Here is a 10049-nt window from a genome sequence, read left to right on the forward strand (position 1 = left end):
AATTAGAAGCAGGTGAGATGAAAAGCACCTGTTCCCCTGGAACGGGAAGGGGAGAAAAGAAACTCGTGAAGACGAAAGGGTTTGGAGTGATGAGAAATCATCATGCAAGGTTTTTTCTTAGAAGGCTTCTAATTTTACAATAAGGAAGGAGAGTGCAATCCTTTGACAAACGGGAAGGGTAGAGGGTGGGATTGAGGGTGACAGAGAGGTAGAGCAGAGAAATGCATTTGGGGCGCAGGGAGAAATGAAGTCCTTGTGGGAGATGTGTTGGAGAACTGTATTTTTGTGGGTATAAATTGTTATTAAAAAAAATCTGAAATTCAAGTAATTTAACATCTTGAGATTAAGTTAAATGACTGAGTTTTTGTGTGCATGAAGACCAAGCCGATATGCAGTCCACAGGTTTAGACACATTCCAGCTTGTATGAGCTTAATAAGCGGCCATATTAGGGTACCAGAAAGCTTCTACTGGAAGAATAAATTTTATTTTAGTTAGAAGACTTTCGAACATGGAAAGTATGAGAGTATCAAAATTGACACAGGTAATTCTAAATCAGAATCTCCATCTATACACAGTGAAACTAAGGAAGAGGAAGACAGATTAGAAAAGCTTTCTTTAAACAAGAACATCCATGTAAAGATTTCAGTCTCTGATCCCTTCCCCCCAAGTAAAAGTCTTCAAAAAATTATTATATATGTATATACAATTGTATAATTACAAGTTTGGATTGACATAACACTGTCTCCTCGACATTCTACTTATAGGTAAAAAATCAGAATTCTTAACTGAAGCTTAAAATATTTTGCACAAAATAGCTGACACCTCAATGCGTGCGTGCTTGTTGCACTCTGTCTTTTAAGCCTGCATTTTTCGAAGCCGCCCCTCACTCCTGCCCACCTCCTGGGAGGTGAAAAAGGACCCCGACCACAGGAGGTGCCGGGCTGCCTCCACTGTGGTCGGCAGCAAGAAGGCAGACGCCCAGCTGGCTCCCAAGCCCCGCAGAGCACCTAACAAAACCCGCCCAGGTGTCCCGACTGTAGAGAATGGGTCCCGAAGCCCCCGCCCCCCCGCTTCCGGTGCGGAGACGCCAGACCACCCGCCGTGGCGGGCAGCTTCCGGGACCCGCAGCTGGTGGCCACACCCAGCCAGGAGAGCAGCCAGGAGAGCAGTCCGGAGCTGCGGCTGAGACCGGCTGGAAGGAGGATGGCGTCTTGGAGGAGAAAACCCTGCAGCTGCTGTTGGCCGCCAGCACGCCCCAGCCATGCACACCCTCGCCCGTCGGGGCCCACCAGGGGCCAGGTGAGAACTGCGGGCCGCTGTCACTGAGCCCGCTGCGGGGTGGGGAGGCGAGGGCGGATGCCTCCCCCTCAGTGACCACGCTCTTGCTGCCCGCCGAGGTGGGCTCCCCACGCTCCACAGAGGTGGACGAGTCCCTGTTCGTCTCCCTTGAGCAGGTGCTACCACTACCACCTGCCGCCATGAGTGAAGCCGGGCTGAACCTCGTACTCTGCGGCCCTCGAGTACGGCCCAGGGCCTCGCCACACGACGTGGCCCTGTGCCTGGTGTCATCCTGTGAGTTTGAGCAGCGGGAGGCCGTGCCCATGGCTCTGGAACACGTGTCCCCTGGCAGCGCCAACGACAGCAGCGCTCGGTCCCAGGAGCTGGCGGGCGCTCCAGGAGTCCAGGAGACATCACCCACGTCTGTCAGCAAGTCCCTGCCCACACTGTCTTAACTCAGACCCCTTGCCTGCCGCTCCCAGCACCTCGGACTCAGATGAGGACACACTCCTGACCCCTCAAGATCGCCCCATCTCTGCCCACGCAGCCTAGTATCTGCATGGTGGACCCTTAGACGCTGCCTCCCGGATGAGAGAACGCCTCGGCCACGCCCGGAAGTCACCCACCCACCCAAACCCTGGCACTGACACCCCCAAAACCACTCCAGTGACCGCTGCCAAAATGACGGGGCTGGCCAGTGGGGACTGGGCCAGGTGGCCACTCAGCGCCCGGAGTGAGTCCAGTGACAAAGGAAGTCGGACACCCCTGTCCAGAAAGTCCTCAGTCCTCAAGACGACCACTCGAGGTCCATCCGGTAAGTACCTGGGGGCTGGAGTCCTGCAGCAGGCTCCCTGCTCACGTCCTCCTGTTCCCTCCTTGATCTGTGGTCATAGCCACACCCACCACCCCTTCTGGGCCTCAGTTTCTCCTATAAAATGGAAGCTCTGGCCTCACTGCTTCAGCATTTACCATTCCAAGGTGCTGGAGCAGTAACGTCAATGGAAACATAACGTGAGCACATCCATCATGATGAATTTTCCAGCAGCCGCGTTAAGCAAAAAGAAACAGGTGAAATTTATTTTAATAGTATAGTCTATGAAACCCATTTGTGTCGAGGTTCCAAAGACCGCCCCTAGGTTCCATGATTGGCTAGGAGTACTCGGTGTGTGGTCATACTCACAGCTAAATTTATTACAGCAAAAGGATACTTAGCAGGATCAGCAAAGGAAAAAGGCTTGGAGAGAAGCCCCTGGGGGGAACCAGGCACAGGCTTCTGGAGCCTTCTCTCAGTGGAGTCACATACCACGTGATTCTCTGACACCAGGAAATGCCCTCTGTCAGGGAAGCTCCTTAGAGACTCAGGGCACAGGGTTTCTATTGGGGCTGGTCGTGCACCCTCTGCCTCACACATATACTGAAAAAGGATTCTTGGATCCAATTCTTGGACACTAGCTGGGTGTCATACAATTTCCCTCAATTCTGACACTATCTACCCAGAGATAGAATCACATTCTACAGGTAAAGGGCTCCATCCCCTGAGCACCCTCCACTTCAGGTGCCTATCATAAGTCCAGGTTGATGCCTGTGCTTCTGACTAACTGGCTATAAATCGAGGTTCCTATGACCGCTCTCTTTGGGTTTAATTTGCCAGAGCAGCTGACAGACTGAGGGAAACCCATTTACTCACTAGATTACTGATTTATTATAAAAGGATACTAAAGGATACAAATCAACAACCAGATGAAGAGATACATAGGGCGAGGTCCTGAACAAGAGATCTTATGTCCTCGTGGAACTTGGGGCCCTGAAAAGTGGCATGCAGAAGTGTTCCCCAATGTGGAAGCTCTCTGAAAAAGGGCCAAAAAGTTGTCCTTTGGGGCTTTTATGGAGGCTTCATTACATAGTCATGATTGACTAAATCATTGGCCAATGGCAATTGATTCAACCTCAAGCTCCTTTCCTTTCCCCAGAAATCAGGGGGCAGGACTCAAAGTTGCAACCCTCTGATCATGAGGTTGGTTCTCCTGGCAACCGGCCCCACACCCTGGGGTGGGATCCAAAGTCACCTTCATTAACATAAAACCCAGTTGTGATGGAAAGGGCTTGTTATGAAAAACAAGACACCCATTTCACCTTTTTGGCCCTGAAGTGTTTCATGGAGTTAGGACAAGAGACCAAATATAACAAGAGATGCTCTCATTGCTCTTACTGATCAGAAAATTCCAAGGGTTTGGGGAGCTGTGAGCCGGAAACTGTGGAAGAAGACCAAATACATCTGAGAATGACCAAATATATATATTTCTTTTTTTTTTAATTGAAGTATAGTTGATTTACAATGTTGTGTTTCTGGTGTACAGCAAAGTGATTCAGTTACACGTATATATACATTCTTTTTCGTATTCTTTTCCGTTATGTTTTATCACAGGATATTGGACCTACAGTAGGATCTACTGTATAGCACAGGGAACTATATCCAATATCCTGTGATAAAACATACTGGAAAAGAATATCAAAAAGAATGTATATCCATTCTATATTTAATGGTTTGCATCTACTAACCCCAAACTCCCAATCCGTCCCTCCCCCACCTTCCCTGCCACTTGGCAACCACAAGTCCATTCTCTATACCTGTGAGTCTGTTTCTATTTCCTAGATAGGTTCATTTGTGTCATAGGTTAGATTCCACATATAAGTGATATCATATGGTATTTGTCTTTTTCTGACTGACTTAGCATGATAATCTCTAGGTCCATCCATGTTGCTGCAAATGGCATTATTGCATTCTTTTCTATGGCTGAGTAGTATATTCCATTGTCTATATGTACCACATCTTTATCCATTCATCTGTCGATGGATGATTAGGTTGTTTCCATGTCTTGGCTATTGTACATAGTGCTGCTATGAACAACGGGTGCATGTATCTTTTTGAATTAGAGTTTTGTCCGGATATATGCCCAGGAGTGGGATTGCTGGATCATATGGTAATTCTATTTTTAGTTTTCTGAGGAACCTCCATACTGTTTTCCACAGTGGCTATACCAAATTACATTCCCACCAACGGTGTAGGAGGGTTCCCTTTTTTCTACACCCTCTCCAGCATTTGTTATCTGTAGGCTTTTTAATGATGCCCATTCTGACTGGTGTGAGGTGGTAGCTCATTGTACTTTTGATTTGCATTTCTCTAATAATTAGCGATGTTGAGCATCTTTTCATGTTATATTATGCTTCGTTGCTTAGATGTTTGGAGTATTGGGATGAATATTAGGATGAGGATGGAAAGTAGTAGTGCTAGTACTCCTCCTAGTTTATTAGGGATTGATCGTAGAATTGCATATGCAAATAGAAAGTATCATTCTGGTTTATTGTGTGCTGGGGTGCTTAGTGGGTTTGCTGGGGTGTAGTTGTCAGGGTCTCCTAGTAGGTCGGGTGTGAACAGGGTTAGTGCGAGTAGGGTTAAGATTAGTAATAAAGCACCTAGAATGTCTTTGTGTAGCAGGAATGGAATGGGTTTTTGTCTATATTGGATGGAATTCCTGTGGGATTATTAGATCCCATTTCGTGAAGGAATGGTAGGTGGACGGCTGTTAGTGCTGTAATGATAAATGGAAGGATAAAGTGGAAGGCGAAGAAGCGTGTCAGTGTTGCTTTGTCTACGGAAAACCCACCTCAAGTTCATTCTACTGAAGTAGTCCGATATAGGGGATTGCTGATAGGAGGTTAGTAATAACGGTTGCGCCTCAGAAGGATAATTGTCCTCAAGGTAGGACGTAACCTATGAATGCGGTAACTATAACTGTGAATAGTAGTAGTACACCAATGTTTCATGTTTCTTGGAAGGCGTGGGAGCCATAGTATAGGCCACGTCCAATGTGAGCGTAAAGGCAGATGAAGAATATAGAGGCTCCGTCTGCGTGTAGGTAGCGAATGATTCAGCCGTAATTAACGTCTCGGCAGATGTGTGTGATGGATGAGAAGGCAGTTGAGGTGTCTGGTGTGTAGTGTATTGCTAGGAATAGGCCTGTTAAGATTTGTATGATTAGGCAGAGACCGAGTAGGGAGCCAAAATTTCATCATGAAGAGATATTTGATGGGGTGGGGAGATCAATAAGTGTATCATTGAGGATTTTTATTAGTGGGTGTGTTTTTCGAGTGTTGGTCATTGGTCATGGTTGAAGTCCATGTGAGAATAATGATGACATACATTGTTTTTATTATAAGCATTATTTTTGTCATTAGTCTTGTGGGGGTTTCTTCAAAGCCTTCGCCTATTTATGGGGGTTTAGGGTTGATTGTGGGTGTTGCCGTAGGGTGCGGGATTGTTTTCAGTTTTGGTGGTTCATTTTTAGGATTAATAGTATTTTTGATTTATTTGGGAGGAATGTTAGTTGTATTTGGTTATACTACAGCCATAGCCACTGAGCAATATCCTGAGGTTTGGGTTTCTAATAAAGTTGTGTTAGGGGGATTTCTTTTAGGTTTAATGACGGAGTTTTTAGTGGTATTGTACGTTTTAGAGAGTGAGAAGGTGAATATTGTATTTAAATTTAATGGGTTGGGGATTGGGTTATTTATGATACAGGGGATTCTGGGTTTTTTAGTGAGGAGGCTATAGGAATTGCTGCTTTATATAGCTATGGTACTTGATTGGTTATTGTTACAGGTTGATCATTGTTTATTGGTGTTGTAGTTATTATGGAGATTACTCGGGGTAATTAAATAAGATTATGCTAAGGGTAATAGTGATGAGAAAAGACAGGAAGTAGAGCTTGATAAGGGCTTTTTGGTTTGAGGTTAGTGTGGAAGCCTTTAGTTGAATGGAGGCTGTAGTTTTTGGTAAGATGGTTTCTATTCAGGTTAGGTCTAGTAAGGAAGTTGCTAGTTTTTGACTTATTATTAGGTTTAGGTGAGGGGGTAGGCGATGTCTAATTGTGGGGAAATATCCTAACAAAGTGGAAAATTTAGTGGAGTTTGATGGATATAGGTATTTTAGGTTTTGTGTGTAGATGTTAATTTCGAATGCGAGAATAAAGCCTAAGGTTGTTATTGTGAGAGCTGTTAGTTTTAGGTGTAAGGGTATAGTTATTAAGGGGGTGGTTATTGTTGGAGAGGATAAATCCGGCAAAGATACTTCCAATTAATAGGCGTTTGATAGGGTTAATCAATATAGGGTTGTTTTCATTAATGTTTATGAGGGGAGGGAAGCGAGGTTGTCCTAGTGGAGTAAAGAAGATAATGCAAGTGCTGTAAATAGCTGTGAGGGAGTTAGCGGTTAAGGTTAGTAGTAGGGCTCAGGCGTTGGTATAAGACGAAGTGGCGGCTTCGATGATAGGGTCCTTGGAGTAGAACCCTGTGAGGAATGGTATTCCTGTAAGTGCGAAACAGCCAATGATAAGGGCGGTTGTGGTGAAGGGAAGAATTTTGTATAGCCCTCCTATTTTTCGAATGTCTTGTTGTTTAGGTTATGCATGATGGAGCCGGAGCATAAGAATAATATGGCTTTGAAGAAGGCGTGTGTGCAAATGCATAGGCATGCTAGGTGAGGTTGGTTAAGACTGATTGTTACTATTATTAGGCCAAGTTGGCTGGAGGTGGAGAAAGCAATAATTTTTTTGATGTCATTTTGGGTGAGGGCATAAATGGCTGTGAACAAAGTAGTGAGGGCACCTAGAGAAAGAGTTACTGTTTGAATGAGTTTATTATTTTCTATTAAAGGGTAGAAACGGATAAGTAGGAAAATCCCTGCTACGACTATTGTGCTTGAGTGAAGTAAGGCCGAGACAGGGGTGGGACCTTCTATTGCTGAAGGGAGTCAGGGGTGTAGTCCAAATTGGGCTGATTTTCCAGCTGCGGCTAGTACAAGTCCTACGAGGGGAAGATTTGAGGAGTTTTGGTTGAGTATGAAAATTGTTGTAAGTCTCATGCGTTTATGTTAAATAAGAATCATGCTATTGACATGAGGAATCCAATGTCTCCGATGCGATTATGTAAGATTGCTTGGAGGGCAGCTGTATTAGCGTCTGTCCGTCCGAATCATCAGCCAATTAGCAAGGATATAATACCTACTCCTTCTCACCCAGTGAATAGTTGGAAAAGATTATTAGCTGTGACGACGATGAGTATAGTGATGAGGAAGATAAGTAGGTATTTGAGGAATTGGTTGATGTGGGGGTCAGAGCGTATATATCATATTGAGAATTCCATGATAGATCATGTAATAAATAGTGCTACAGGTATAAATATGAGTGAGAAGTAGTCTATTTTGAAGCTAAGTGATAGTTTAAGGGTTTGGATGGTAATTCAGTGTCAGTTTGAAATGAGTGCTTCTTGGTTTGTGTGAATAAATATTATTGGGATCAGGCTAGTGATGAAGGCGGAAAGGGTAATATTTTTTACATAGTGTTGGTACTTGTCTCTTTTGTAGAGGTTTGTGTTAGATATTACAATGGGGGCAGTTAATATCAGTAATGTGAGTAAAGCAGAGGAAGTAAATAGGTTTATTACTTTTATTTGGAGTTGCACCAATTTTTTGGTTCCTAAGACCAATGGATAACTGTTATCCTTTAAAAGTTTGAAAAAGCCACACTGTTAGATGTGGGGGGCATGAATTAGCAGTTCTTGCAGTACTTTTTCGGTAAGTAAGAAGTTCTGATCTTCTATTACTAGCTTCACAAACTAGTGTTCTTTTTAAACTATACTTACAATAAAGGGGGCCTAAGATGATTTTGGGACTTAATGATAAGAGTAGTAAGGGCTATGTGTAGGGCTGTTAAGGCGTGTTCTCATGTGAAAGAGGGGGTGAGGTTGTTAATAGGATGAGTATGTTTGCCGCGTTGTGTTGTGATTAACATGTATAGGGAGTAAAGGGCTGTGATTACAATATTTGTTCCTATTAGGATAATAGTGAGGTTTGATCATGAGAAAGCTGATATAACTACAAGTAGTTCTCCGATCAGGTGGATGGTGGGGGGTAGAGCGAGGTTTGTTAGGCTTGCTAGTACTCATCAGGTCGTTATTAGTGGGAGAAGGATTTGTAGGCCTCGTGCTAGGATTATGGTTCGGCTGTGGATTCGTTCATAGTTCGAGTTTGCTAGACAGAAGAGTATAGAGGATGTAAGGCCGTGGGCGACTATTAGAGCGGTAGCTCCTATGTAGCTTCAAGGGGTTTGGATGAGGATAGCTGCGATAACGAGTGCTACGTGGCTGACTGAGGAGTATGCGATGAGTGATTTTAGGTCTGTTTGACGTAAACAGATGGAGCTGGTTATAATTATTCCTCATAAGGATAGCATGAGGAAGGGGTAAGCTATATGTTCTGTTAGAGTGTTAAGAATTGATGTAATTCGTAGCATGCCGTAGCCTCCGAGTTTTAGTAATACAGCTGCAGGAACTATTGAACCTGCGATGGGGGCTTCTACGTGTGCTTTGGGTAATCAAAGGTGTAGACCGTAAAGGGGTATTTTTACTAGAAAAGCTATTCTGCAGGCTAGCCATATGAGGATATTAGATCAGGAAGTGGGTAGTGGTTGGGCTCAGTGTTGTAATAGTAGAAAGTTTAGAGATCTTGATGTGTTTTGTAAGTATGTTAGTGCTACTAGCAAGGGGAACGATCCTATGAGCATGTAGAATAGGAAGTAGAGTCCTGCATTGAGTCGTTCTGTTTGGTTACCTCATCAGGTGATAATGATGAGAGTGGGGATTAGTGTAGCTTCCAATATGATGTAGAATAGGATTAGTTCCGTGGCGGTGAATGTTATAATTAGAAGAGTTTGTAATATAATTAGTATCGTAATGTAAAGTTTTTTTCGGACAAGTGATTCTTTGAGAAGGTGGGATTGGCTTGCTATTATTATTAAGGGGAGGAGTCATATTGTCAGGATTAAGAGTGGTATAGAAAGGGGGGTCAGAGAAGAATATCAGAGAGTAATTGAGACTGTTATCGTTGAATTGATTAAGTAGGAGTAGGCTTGTAAAGCTGATTAGTAAACTGGGTTGTGGTATTAATTCAGATAGAGCTGTTTTTTGATAATCAAATTAGGGGTATCAGTATGATGGTAGGAATAATGAATTTTAGCATTGGAGGAGGTTAAGGTTTTGTACGTAGTCAGTGCCGTATGTGTTGGAGATTATGACTTAATAGGGCTAGTCCGATAGCTGCTTCACAGCTGCAAATACTTGGAGGTAATTGGTATCATGCTGGCTAGAGTGAAGTGTGAGTTTAGGATTGTGAGGGCTGCTAGAATGAATAGTGATAGTATTATGCCTTCTAAGCAGAGTAACGCGGATATTAGGTGGGATCGGTATATTAATAACCCTGTGAGGGATATGGTGAAGGCTATTAGGATATTTATATGGATTAGAGACACTTGGTATTTGTGAGTTTGGATCACAGTCTAGTGGGTCGAAATCGCTTGTTTTATTTTAAACTAAGTACCATATTTATCTCATTCTAAGCCCTTTTGGGTTCATTCATAGGCTAGGCTAGCTGCTAGTAGGGAGATTAAGAATAGGGTCATAGTGAGTATTATTTTTAGGTTATTTGTTTGGGTTGCTCAGGGTAGAGGGAGTAGGAGGGCGATTTCTAGGTCAAAGAGGAGGAAAGTAATTGCTACCAGGAAGAATTTTATGGAGAAGGGTAGGCGAGCGGACCCTATTGGGTCAAAACCACATTCGTAGGGACTTGTTTTTTCCCCGTATACATTTAGCTGAGGGAGTCAAAAAGCGATAAATACGAGTAGTAAGGCTAGAGTTGTATTTGTTAATAGTGTTAGTA

General features: G+C 43.8%; 1 pseudogene; it reads left to right on the forward strand.

Annotated features, from left to right (window-relative positions):
* Positions 1-509: 509 nt before the first annotated feature.
* LOC137209396 (microtubule-associated protein 1S-like) lies at positions 510-3359 on the forward strand (annotated as a pseudogene).
* Positions 3360-10049: the final 6690 nt, after the last annotated feature.

The sequence above is a fragment of the Pseudorca crassidens genome, chromosome 2 (genome assembly GCF_039906515.1).
Source record: "Pseudorca crassidens isolate mPseCra1 chromosome 2, mPseCra1.hap1, whole genome shotgun sequence".
NCBI classification, from domain to species: domain Eukaryota; kingdom Metazoa; phylum Chordata; class Mammalia; order Artiodactyla; family Delphinidae; genus Pseudorca; species Pseudorca crassidens.